This window comes from Hibiscus syriacus, unplaced genomic scaffold (assembly GCF_006381635.1).
Source record: "Hibiscus syriacus cultivar Baekdansim isolate YM2019G1 unplaced genomic scaffold, ASM638163v2 tig00009003_pilon, whole genome shotgun sequence".
NCBI classification, from domain to species: Eukaryota; Viridiplantae; Streptophyta; class Magnoliopsida; order Malvales; family Malvaceae; genus Hibiscus; species Hibiscus syriacus.
In genome coordinates this window covers 81,845-95,186 of record NW_024062180.1, presented here as the reverse complement: position 1 = coordinate 95,186, position 13,342 = coordinate 81,845, and the positions used below count along the sequence as shown (strand labels likewise).

Below are 13,342 nucleotides of genomic sequence, written 5' to 3'. Positions count from 1 at the left end.
TAAATTCAAGATGCCTTTTAAATGTATCAATTAGTGACCAAACTGCAAGAACACATTAAAACTAGGAGGACTAAAAAAAATATACCAACAAATACATAACATGCATAAAAAAAGTAAAAAACCAAATCAACACAATAAAAAGGGTAAATAACAAAATTGGCCCTCTCATGGGACCGAAATGTAAAAACACAGAAGCTTAGGGGGACCTAAGCGCGAATAATCCCTAAATTTTTGTTATAAAAGACAACTTTCTCATTTTTTGTTTCATTTTAAACCGAAAAAAAAACTTAAAATCTCTCAACTCTCTCCCCTTCCTCTTCAACCTGCTCCCCGTTGGAGTCTCTCGTCGTCGATCCGACCGCCACAAACGGCGGTCGGGGCTCTCAAACCTAGCCTAAAGTGACCTAAATCTCCAGATCTATCCCCTAAGCCCCTATTTGGGGCTAAAACATCAAAAACCACTCCTAAAATACCCCTAAAACACCTCGACTCTTTGGTTTCCTCTCACTCTGACCATGCAGTTCGGTTCATCTTCCCCTACCCAAATAAACACTCACTTTATCTCTCTTTCTTTCTCTTTATTTACTGTAAAAAAATAGACATATTTTTTTATTAGTTGCTTTTTATTCGAAATAAAAAAATAAAAAATATACCTAAAAAATTATTTATATTCCTTCTAAAAACGGGGAAGAAAAACGATCCCCTTTTTTTACAACCAGTTCGGGTTTTATATCCATAAATTTACATAGGTTTTAGAATAAAATAATCCCTAGTTTTACTGTTGAATCTATGTTTGCAATGAGTATTGGGTTTAATGCCTCAGATTTTTTGGGGTTTACTGATGCTAACCTCGATTTTCCTCTTTTTTATGTTACTGAGATGATGGTTGGCACAGTGGAGGTCGCCGACACCTTGGACAACAATTGACATCGTTTGGAAAGTCGATCTGGCGGTGGTGGTAGCAGCTGAAGATGCAATAACTATTAGGGGTAAGGTTAGGTTAGATTTAGGTTAGGGTTCTATAATAGGCCCGAATTTGGATCTGTTTGGGCCCGGGTCTGGGTTTTGTTTGGGCCTAGAGTGTTTGGCTTTTTTAGGTTTGGTAGTTTGGTTGTTTTTTGTAATAATAATTAGATATGGATTGAAAAATGGTGATTACATCTTCCCCTCTTTTCTCATTCCTGTGGAACGGGAATAGAGCAAAGATACAAAGCACCATTTTTCAATGTAGTTTCTACTTGTTAAACTTCAAACTCATTGCAGGGCACGTCGATTCATCTCCTTCTGTGATGAAATCAAACCAATGTTGAACAAGTTCTTCTCATTATGAACTTCTTGTCCCTCGTCAGGTGAGTTCTTCTTATTACAAACCCTTCCATTGAAAATATTGATCCATCTCCTTCTGTGATGGAAACGAGCTATGGTTGAACAAGTTCTTCTCATATGAACTTTTTCTCCCTCATCATATGAGTTCTTCCCATTATGAACTCTCTACTGGAAATGTTGAGCGAAGGTTGAAAAATTTCTTCTCATTATAAACTTCTCCTCCCTCGTTGGATGAGTTCTTCTCATTATGAACTCTTCCATTGGAAATATTGATCCACCTCTTTCTGTGATGGAAACGAGCTAAGGTTGAACAAGTTATTCTCATTATAAAATTCTTCTCCCTCATCGGATAAATTCTTCTCATTATGAACTCTCCACTAGAAATGTTGAGCCAAGGTTGAACAAGTTTTCTCATTATGAACTTCTCCTCCCTCGTTGGATGAGTTCTTCTTATTATAAACTCTACGCTGGAAATGTTGAGCCAAGGTTGAACAAGGTCTTCTCATTACGAACTTCTTCTCCCTCGTCAGATATGTTCTTCTCATTATGAACTCCCCATTGGAAATGTTGATCCACCTCTTCTGTAATGGAAACGAGCTAAGGTTGAACAAGTTCTTCTCATTATGAACTTCTTCTCCCTCATCGGATGAGTTCTTCTCATTATGAACTCTCCACTGGAAATACTTATTGGTTTATCTTCTTTTTAAAATTTAAACCTACAAAAGATTATCATGTGTCAGTGATTTGGTGTTTGAACTACCCGAAGGTATTGACCTCAAGATCGCTAAATTTATTACGATCCATGAAAGATATGGACTGATCATTTGCGGAAGTTGTGAAATGAATCTTTGTTGGCTCCTTGAATTCCTTTCATATTTTTAAAACTTGATGTAAAATGAATGTGTATGCTCATATTCAGTAAATGCTTGGGTATGCATGATGTGATTTTGGGTTTTTGGTTTTTAAGGTTTCATAAGCTTTTGTTTCCCTCTTTTATCCTCGTCGAGTCTTTGTCTTTGCCGACTCTTTGTCTAATTCATAATTTTTCTCATTATTTTCTATTTTATTCGGGCTGCTGTCACTTCTTGTCTTACCCTTTAATCTAACATTTGCTTTAATTAGTGCAAATATCGACTGAATTGACAGCTTTGGATTCCCAATATTTTTACAGGTTAATCAAAAAGTAAAACCGATAATTTTTTTAGAATTTGGATTATGCTTAGGCTACTTGTGGCATGCAGAAATGAATGATTTGAAGATTTAAATGATAATCATGGAATTTATTGACAAAAGATAAGTTTTACAAAAAGTCATGGCAATCGAAAGAATTGAACATAGACTTTGGAAACGAAAAACATATATCCTAATGAATTCTAGCACAAGTGTTCCTAAACCATTTAATTTGACACCTCTTTCTGGGAGATCTCAATGTGGCAGAGTTGTTTACAAAAGTGAAGTCCTTTATGAACTACTAGTCTCTCGAGATGGTATACTTGCAGGATGTCTCTATATCAAAGTGCATTTGAGCCTCCCTTTCGGGTTTTCAAATCAAATACTTCCTTGGTTTCAAGGTGTCCTTCACGGTTTTTCACCTCGAACCTCTCTTTTTCTTTTCCTTTTTTTCTTTTTTATCTTTTTTATTTTTCCTTTTTCTTAATAGGCGTAATATTTCTTGACAGAATCTGAATTTATTCGATTTTTCAATACTCTTCTGTCCATCTCTACCAAAATTAAAGCTCCCCCGGAGAAGGTCTTTTTGACAACGTAGGGCCCCTCCCAATTAGGCATCCATTTTCCACGGAAAATATTTCTGGATGGGCTAAATCTTCTTCAATACTAGATCTCCCTCTCGGAACTCTCTTGGGCGCACTTTTTTTGTCGTGAGCTCTCATCATCCTCTTTTGGTACATTTACCCATGACATATAGCATTCAACATTTTCTCTTCGAAAAGATTCAACTGATTAAGGCGATATTGGATCCACTTTGCTTCATCCAATTCTACTTCTTTCAATACTCAAAGTGATGGAATTTAAACCTCAATAAGTACGACTGCCTCTGTTCCGTAAGCCAGAGATAAGGTTGTTGCCCCTGTCAATGTACGCACGGTCGTCCTATATCCATACCAATCTCTGTAAGTCTCTGTAGTCTTCGTAATGATCCTTTCGATGTTCTTGTTTGTTGCTTCTATTGCCCCATTCATTTTTATTCGATAGGTCACAGACTTGGCATGTTTTATCTTGAAATACGTACAGAGTTTATCCATCATCTTATTGTTCATATTAGTAGCATTATCTATGATGATTCTTTCTGGCAATCCACATCAACAGATTATTTCTCTCTTTACGAATTTACAAACTATAGATCTCGTGATACTGGAATAGGAAGAAAACTCTACCCATTTTGTGAAGTAATTGATTGCCACTAAGATGAATCGGTGCCCATTTGAAGCTTTCGGTGTAATTTCCCCAATGACGTCCATTCCCTCATAGAGAACGGTCAGGAAGAGCTCATGTCGTGCAAAGGTGAAGGCGGTGCTTGAATTTTATCCCATATATCTAGCATTTATGGCATCTTCTCACGTAATTGATGTAATCTGTATACATCGTGTCCCAATAGTATTCAAATCTCATAATCTTTCTAGCCATGGACAAACCATTTGCATGTGGTCTGCACGTTCCTCCATGCACTTCTTCCATCACATTTTTTGCTTCTTTGGCAGTTACACATCTCAGTAAAACTTGGTCACTGCCCTTTCTGTACAAGATTTCCCCATTAAGGAAGTACCCGACTACTATTCTTCTGATTGTTTTCTTCTCAATTTCAGATGCACCGGGGGGATACGTCTGGTATCTCATATACTATAAAATATCGTGGTAAGATGGATGGCTATCTATTTCTTCTTCTAGGTGATAGTAATGGGACGGGATCTCGTATACTTGCATCCTTATGGGCATCATGTTTGTTCTCTTATTAGCTTTAAACATTACTGCTAAGGTAGCCAAAGCATCCTCCATTTGATTGTCTCTTGGGGTAGATATCTAAACATGACATCCTCAAATCCTTTTAGTAGTTCGATGACAGAATTTCAATATTCGACTAGCTTCGGGTCTTTCATCTCCTATTCTCCCCTTAGTTGGTACACCACTAGCGAGGAATCTCTATATACTTTGAGCGTTTTGATTTTTCTTTCAATGGTTGCTTTTAACCCCGTAATGCAAGCTTCGTATTCAGCCATGTTGTTGGTGCATAAGAATTCTAATCTGCTTGTGAAAGGATAGTACATCTCCTTTGGGAAATCAACATTGCCCCAATTCATTTCCTAAAGTGTTAGAGGCACTATCAAAGTATAAGGTCCAAGATTTATTTCCCCCGGAGTTCTCTTCATCGGTAGATATGCACATCAGTTCCTCATTTGGGAAATTGAAGTTCAGAGACTCATGGTCCTCTGAGGCACGACCTATAAGAAATTCGGCTATGGTAGTTCCTTTTATTGCCTTTTGGCTCACATAGACGATATCAAACTCATATAACAACATCTGCCATCTAGCTAGTCTTCCAATCAGAGTAAGGGACTCTATCAAAAATTCCACTGGATTCATCCTCGATATCAACAACGTGGTATGCTATAACATGTATTGTATGAGCCTCCGGGTAGCCCAAACTAAGGCAAAACAAATCTTTTGAATCGGTAAGTATCGAGTCTCGCAATTGGTAAACTTCTTACTCAAGTAATAACTTTCTCTTTCCTTTCTTCCCGACTCGTCATGTTGCCCTAGTACACATCCCATTGAATTCTCGAAAACCGTTAAGTAGAGAATCAGCGGTCTGTCGGGTACTAGTGCTACTAATATGGGGGCATTGGATATGTATTCCTTGATAATTTCCAGTGTCTCCTGGCATTCTTATCGGTCAGCTGAGAAATGAATTGCGATATATAATTTAACCTTCCCAGGAACCCTCGAACTTCTTTCTGTGTGTGAGGTGATGGAAGGTCTTGAATTGCCTTAACCTTATCTGGATCGATCTCAATTCCTTTCTGGCTTACCACGAAGCTAAATAATTTCCCTAATTTAACCTCGAACGTGCATTTGGCTAGATTGAGGTTTAGTTGTACTTCCTTAATCTTTGGAACAATTTTCTCAAATTTTGTACATTCTCTTCTTCCGTTCGGGACTTGGAAATCATGTCATCCACGTACATTTCTATTTTCTTGTGCATCATGTCATGGAATAGAGTCACCATGGTTCTTTGATAAGTTGCCCCAACATTTTTCAACCCGAATGGCATTACTTTGCAGTAGAAAGTTCCCCACACGGTTATAAATGTCGTTTTCTCCATGTCCTCAGGGTTCATTTTGATCTGATTGTACTCTGAGAAGTCATCCATGAAGGAAAACCAAGAATACCCCGCAGTATTGTCCACTAGGGTACTATATGAGGTAAGGGAAAATTTTCCTTTGGGTTAGCCCTATTAAGGTCTCGATAATCCATGTACATACTGACCTTCCCATCCTTTTTAGGTACCGGAACTATATTGGCTACCCATTCGAGATATTTTACCTCCTGAAGAAAACTTGTATCGATCTATTTTGTTACTTCCTCTTTAGTCTTTAATAACATCTCCGGTTTCATTCTTTGAGTTTGTTGAACTAGCTTGTATTCTGTCTTGATGGGCAATATGTGGACCACTATATCAGTGCTTAGCCCTGACATATCATGATACGACCAAGCGAAGATGTCTTTAAACTCCTAGAGAAAACTTATCAAATCTAGCCTTATTTCTGCGGATAGGGTAGTGTCAATTTTTACTTCTCTTTGTACTTTCACTATCCCCATATTCATGAGCTCTGTTTCTTCCTTGTGGGGTAGAATTTGTATTTCATCTCTTTCCACCAATCTCAATAGCTCATTAGGGACTTCACAGTTTTCTTCATCTTCGTACTCGTTGACTTCTTCTAAACACAAAGGTCGATCGAAATCTATCTTGTAACTGGCCCCAGGAACAATTATGTATTATTGTGGCATCTGCATGAAATTTGGTTAGTAAAGCATAAAGAATATAGAATAAAGAATATAATGCAAAGAACGTAATGCAAAAATGTGAAGAATGAAAGTGATTGCCATTGAGAAAAAAAGTATCTTTCATTGATTGATTGGATAATCGTTGAGTTTTTCAAAAAGTTCAATAGATACTTTGCAGATGCTAATACAAATTATTTTTGGGAATTACTTTGGATTGACCCTAAAAACTACGGGGAGGTCTTCGACTATCCAGTCGTCGAGCTTTTCACCAGGGAAGCAATGATGAATTTCAGCTAGAAACTTTTCAGGTTAGTTGCCCCCGGTAATCATATTGATTGACAGTTCATTCAGAGCTTTGCCCATCCACTTTTATTTTTTTGTCAGCCTTACGATCTCGATGGCACTAGCCAGTTGCAGCTCTGTATCGTACACTCCTCCAAATTTGAAAGAGTTCTTTAGAAGAGGGAAGGACATGTGTTCCCCGGGGACGTCTTCTCCTCTCAATCTTGTTTTCCTTGCCTCAACCCTCTTCTTCAGCTCTTAGCCATGTTGCTGGAAGGTGGGCTTAAACTTGAGCCCGAAATGGTCTCCCTTTCATTCAATAGTTATGGGTCGTACTTGCCCTGGTAGATCTTTTCCCAGTCTTTTTTCGATTCTTGCTCCTTTTCTTAGGGTTTGCCTCACTGTCATTTTAGTACAATCTGATAGTGCGGGGCATGGAATTCTGCTTCCTTCGACCAAACACGTTGCGTTGATAAATTCTAAAGCCCTGAATGAGCATTCCAAGGCATTTTCATTGACGTCGATGTATAGGGAGAGAAGCTATGATTTCTTATCCAGCTCCGATGCTGACCAACCTCCCATCAATTACAAATTTTAACTTCTGATGTAGGGATGAAGGAACTGCCCCCGCCGCGTAGATCTAAGATCTCCCCAGTAAGCAGTTGTATGTCGGGTGGATGTCCATTATCTCGAAGTCAATGTTGTAAATAGCAGGTCCGATCATCAAGGGTATTTCTATCTTTCCCATTACGTCCTTCTAGGTTTCGTCAAACGCTCTGACGACGTTATGATAAGCTCTCATGTGTGAGCTATCAACGGGCATTCCTTGCAGTGTAGCCAAAGGCATTATGTTCAGTACAACCCGTTATCTATCAGAACCTCTGATAAGACATGTCTGTGGCAATGCACCGTGATATTTAAAGCCTTGATGGACCTCATTCCTTCTTCCGGGATCTCATCATTAGTGAAGGTGATGTAGTTATCAACAGCTATGTGTCCTACGATTCGGTCCAATTTATACGTCGAGATATCCTCAAGACAAATGTATGGTTAAGTACTTTTAGCAAGGTGTTCTGGTGTACTTCTGAGTTGACAAGAGATCCAAAATTGAGATTTTTTGTAATATCCCAAAAATTGGGTTAGTGACCAAAATGTAAGAATTAAAAACTTAGTGGTTTGATTGGAATAACTTGAAAAGTTTATGGATTTATTGTGGAATTTTGTGTAGGATTTGATATCAAATTTGGATTAGTGGAATGGTATTATGCTCTTTTTATAAAAAGGATTTTTTCTTTTATGGGATATAAACCACGTGGAGAAGGAGAAGGAAAAGAGAGAATTTTTTAGAATTAGGGTTCAACTATCTTATTATATTCCAGTGACTACATGAATAAGGTAAGTTTATCTCAATTTAATAATCCTTTCAGTTTAGAACTGGTTTTGATTCTTGGAGTGCTAAGAAAGCTTAAGGGAGCTAAAAGAGAGGTAGAAACTAAAGGAATTTATAAGAGATTGAATATGACGGGTTTTAAAGTGAATTGTTTAGAAAGAGTTTCACTACAATAAATTTATTTATTTGTGAAATCTAAAATATTGTCACTGAAACTTACATTTACGTCACAATTTATATTTTGTGACGTAAAAGTTGAAGTCATAGGGAACGTCACGCTAGGTGTGTCACTAAATATCAAATGTGACGATATATATATTTTTGTGACGTATTATTAAACATATAGTGACGTTAACACATAATGTCACATTATAACTTGGATTCAATGACATTAACTATGTCATGAAATAATATAAAATTATGTCATTAATTATTATTATTGTCACTGATAATATAACAATTTTATTGTATTAATGATGAAAAAATATCATTACAATTTCTTTATTAAAAATAAAACCCATAAATTACAAGACTAAACTTCTAGAATTTACAGTAAAGGACAAAACATTTTGGAAATTATAATAAAGGACAACATTTTATAAATTTCAGTTACATAAAAACTATTTATAAATTACAATAAAATACAAAACTTTTTGTAAATTACAATAATTTACAATTTTTTTATAAATTATAATAAAGTACAAAACTATTTATAAATTACAATAAAAATTATAATAAAGTACATAACTATTTATAAATTACAATATAGTACATAATAATTTATAAATTATGATAAATGTCTGTCCCGATCCAAGCTACTACCGCCACTGCTCCTATGCCTACTGCCCAAGCTTTAGTCCATCTCCATTTTAAACACTGAAAAACAAAAAAACAACTGGGTTAACAAATTGGAAAACCATAAAAGAAATTATGCACGATGATAATGCAGAGAACAAATCAAGTCATTAAAAATTATGATTTAAAGTATTAATTAATTAACTTCCACTATTAATAGAATACCTAAATGATAAACGAACTATCGAAGATCAAGGGTAATGTTCTTCCTTAGAGAATTGAAATTTGTAAAGTTTTTAATTAAACCCTACCTATTTTTTAATTTCTCTTGCCAATATATGAGATATAATTATTTTATAAAATGTAAATTCAATACTCAGAAGTTGGAGATACCAAAAATATCCAAAAACTTTAAAACAATAAGTAAATCACACGACAAGAGCATTTGAAAAATAATGGTCAAAAGCAGTACAAAACCATATTTGTCAATGAAAAATCAGCACAAAACCACATACAATAAATCACAACAGATTGGATCAGAAAAGTTATTGTATGATGAAGATGAAGAACATAAGGATTTCTAGTTGTGTTTATATATAAAAACAATGTTATGAGAGAAATACCTGACACATTGAATAGTGAGAAAAAAGATAGACCAGCCACCATGGTTGTTGCAGAAAGCACAAGCAGGCTGCAATAGTTGGAAATTCTAGCGAAATACCATAAAGAACTCATCAAAAAAGCTTTTTGAAATACGCTAGTAGTATGAAGATGGACCCGTTAATCATGTCATAATCTGCAGGCAAACCAATAGTAGTTTCAATCATTCTCGTTTCTAGTAAAAGAAAGAAAGGAAAAAAAGTGAGAGACACTAATCATGGGAATAAGACATAAAAAATTCTTTTACATGCAACAAGTATCCTAGTGATGATTCCATTGATAAGAACAAATAATTAGTTGACAAAATTTAAAATTATTGAAGAGAATATGGGGTCATAAACTTTATCTATACCTTTTTCTCATTTGTTGTCACACACTGTTCGTAAAGTGGCATTCATATATGGTTAAGAATTATAATCAAAATACAGAAAAAGCTATCAAACCAATTGCTTATAAAGACAATAATGTTTCTGTCAAATAACTATTTTCAGAAATCATAGATTAATTCTAAAAGAGTGAAAAACAACTATTAACATCAAAATAAGAAGAAGCATGATGGTGATAATTAGTCCATGAAATTTTCTGACCTTTACGATCCAACAATTAGCGTCTCACACCCATCGTCCACCACCATCCATTTTCCCAACTCTACACTCATCATCAATCAAATTCATCACCGCTCCAACAAAACAAACCCTCCAAAACATTGTAGTACCTTAAACCAAAGTATGTAAAAAGAAAAAAAAAAAGTGAAAATGGAGAAATCAAAGAAAAAAAAGGTACCTCCGATCGTTGCCACTTTCGTGTGATCAAAGTGATGAAAGGCCAATCCCAACAGTAGGGATTCTATATTCAGTGAAAGGATCAACATATGTAAAGATGGGCTCTATCGAACAGCGGAAGGCGGAGATCATAAGTAAGAACCCAAAACGTTTGCGACTAATTTGGGAAAATTGAGGAGTTTTTCATTGAAACCAAGGCTGAAATTGTGATTAAGAGGCCCAACAGAAATGTTGGTGCATTTTTTGAGTTCAACGGCTCTGCTAATGGCGGCCGATACCATGGTCGACGACGCAATACAATGGGAAAGAGAGGGTTTTATTAAGAGGGGAAATAAAAAAAATATAAAAACAAAATATATAAAAAGGAAAGATAAAGAGTTGCTAGACCAACACGTTTTCTTTAGTGTCGTGGTAATTACATCTTTGGTTCTCCTTAGTTTGTAGCGTTTCTGATTTAGTCCTTAATTAATATATTTGATTGCTTTTTTTTACAATTATTCTTTTCTATTTTCATAATTTAGTCTTAATCAGTTTATTATTAATACTATTAATATTATTATGATTGTAATCAAAGAAATGAAAAAATGTATAAAAAGAGGAAAGAAAAAAAAGTTTTGCATCTAAATCAAAATCGAATTGTTGGTTCAATTAGGGGGTGAGTATAGATTGTTTCCGGTTCAATTAAAAGATTTGAGTTGACGTGTAATATTTTATAACTATGATTTTATTCGAAATTAATTTAAGTGCAATTGATTTTTTGGAATTTATCTTTAAATTTAACAGTAAATATTTATAATGTTATAGTACTAATTGATTTCAATTTATGTAATATTTTATAACCATATACGATATACATATATATTTATCCATATTTTTTCATATGTTATATACTTATATCATACAGAGTTAAGAGACGACTCGAAGTTGAAAAAGAATCCATTAATTACTAAAAATTTTGAGTTATTCGATTCTTATTTTATGATTCAAACTTTATTTGAAATTTTGTAAGTTGAATCAACTTTATGAAATTATGAGTCAATTTATATCAAATCGAATTGAAAAATTTTAATTTTTTTAGTTAAATTTTACGCACCCTAAACTCAATGGTAAGGTGCACGTTTATATTTCCACAAAACATAATTTTGCCAATCACAAAACGTTTTTTTTTTTTTGAAATATAAAGTAGAGGGGTAAAATTAGAGGTTCTATGCTTGAGTAATCTAAAAATTATGAATTGGCCATAGAAACTTTACAAAATCTTTAATTTAATTCGAATTCCACAATTAATATTTTAAAAATTAAATTTAAACCCAATTAATTCTTTTACTATCGATTTTTGTGCGCAACATTTATGATTATGTTATTAGTATTCAACTTTGACATGATTGATTAAAGATTTTTTTTAATGATGAAAGAGATCTTTAATATACATATACATAAATGTATGTATAAAAAAGTCTAATATTCATACATACATATATACATATAAATATAAATATATAGAACACATAATTTTAAAAAATCCAAAAAAAATAAAACATCTGAAAAATCATTACTAATAAGATTTCGAATTAGTAGTGCATCTAAGATGCCAATAAAGTTTTTTCTGATAATATTTTGGTTAATTCTTGATACCTAACATTAAATGATATAATATCTTGATTTAAAATTGTTATATAAAAGACAAGTGATTGTGATAAATAACTATTTGTGTCACATTAAACCTATTTTGTGGCACACAAAAATGTCATCTTTTATATCTTATAAAATATGACAAATCAATATGTCATGAATAAAAATTATTAATGACAAATTTGCCATGTCACTAATTAAAGTCAAATCGTCATAATAAGAATTCGTCATTGATACTTCTATTTCATTAGAGACGATTTTACAACGTCTCCATTTTATCTAAACGTCATTGAAAAGTTTTCCACTTATTTTTTTGGAGGCAAATTTTGGCTCCAAACATATAGTGACGAAAATTAATTACCATTTTAAAAATTATCATAAAAGATATACCATCAATCACTAAATGTGACAAAAATTAAAAAAACGTCACCAATATAGTATATTTTGTGACGTTGTATGTAGCGTCATATAGAAATTTCGTCATAAATTGATAAATTTGTTGTAGAGTTTGTAAATGAAGGTTGAGGTTAAATTTGACTTTTCATAAGCTGAAATAAGAAATCTGAAGTGTTAGAAAGGGATTTGGAACATGTTGAATAATTAGATGATTTTTGGTTCTAAGTGTTCAATGGGAATTTTGGATGTTAAAGTGTGTTAAAGTGTTATAAGTTAGTTTTAATAAGTATACTATAGTTAAAGGTTTAAAAAGAGGTTAAAGAGGAAGATTTAAGTAAGTTTAGTTAATTTTCGGGTTAAAATAAGAAAATTATGGGCAAGGGGTATCGTTACTGTTCATTCAGTACTGATACTTCAAAGAGAAAATGGATGATATTTGGGATGGGTATCGATACTGGATGAACAATATCGATACCATAAGCAAAAAGTTGATAAATTATTCAAGAAGTATCGATACCAAATGAGTAGTATCCATACTAGGGGTATCGATACCAGTAAGCAATTATCGGTACGATTTTGAAGAGGAATTCCAGAATTTAAATTGGTATCGATATTGAATTATAGTTTCGATACCATAGAGTAGAAGTATCGGTAATGTACCTTGCGTACCGATACTACTCATACGAAAATTGTAAATTAAGTAAATTCTATAGCTTATGTTATAGACAATTGATTAATAGTGATTCAAATTAAGACATTCATATCGATTATATGTAACATATAGATATCGAACGAAAGCAAGTACCAGATGAGTCAATGAGATAAGATTGATCAAGAAAGAGAAGTGTGTTGCTTGAACTAGTGAGGCTAAAGTGAGTGCATATTATTTTGTATATGGTGTTTTATGGAAATAAGACTTGTGATGAGTCTATTTCCAATTCTCTCATTGTATGATGTTATGAATATAAGCCTATTGTTTATATGGTTTCTATTTGTGTACATTAATACATATTTATGTGTTATATGCATTATTATTCATGAACTATGTGTTATATGT

General features: G+C 33.8%; 1 long non-coding RNA gene and 1 pseudogene across 2 annotated transcripts; both read right to left on the bottom strand.

Annotated features, from left to right (window-relative positions):
- LOC120202685 overlaps positions 1-13,342 on the bottom strand; it is a 35,380-nt pseudogene that overhangs the window by 2,070 nt on the left and 19,968 nt on the right.
- On the bottom strand, positions 8,815-10,569 carry LOC120202676. 2 transcript variants are annotated; one of them, XR_005523747.1, is made up of 4 exons: positions 10,259-10,569; positions 10,063-10,123; positions 9,439-9,611; positions 8,815-8,896 (listed from the first exon to the last, which is right to left on the bottom strand). It is a non-coding gene; the product is annotated as an uncharacterized LOC120202676 (long non-coding RNA). The 2 variants fall into 2 exon arrangements; XR_005523746.1 differs by having other exon boundaries at positions 10,063-10,569.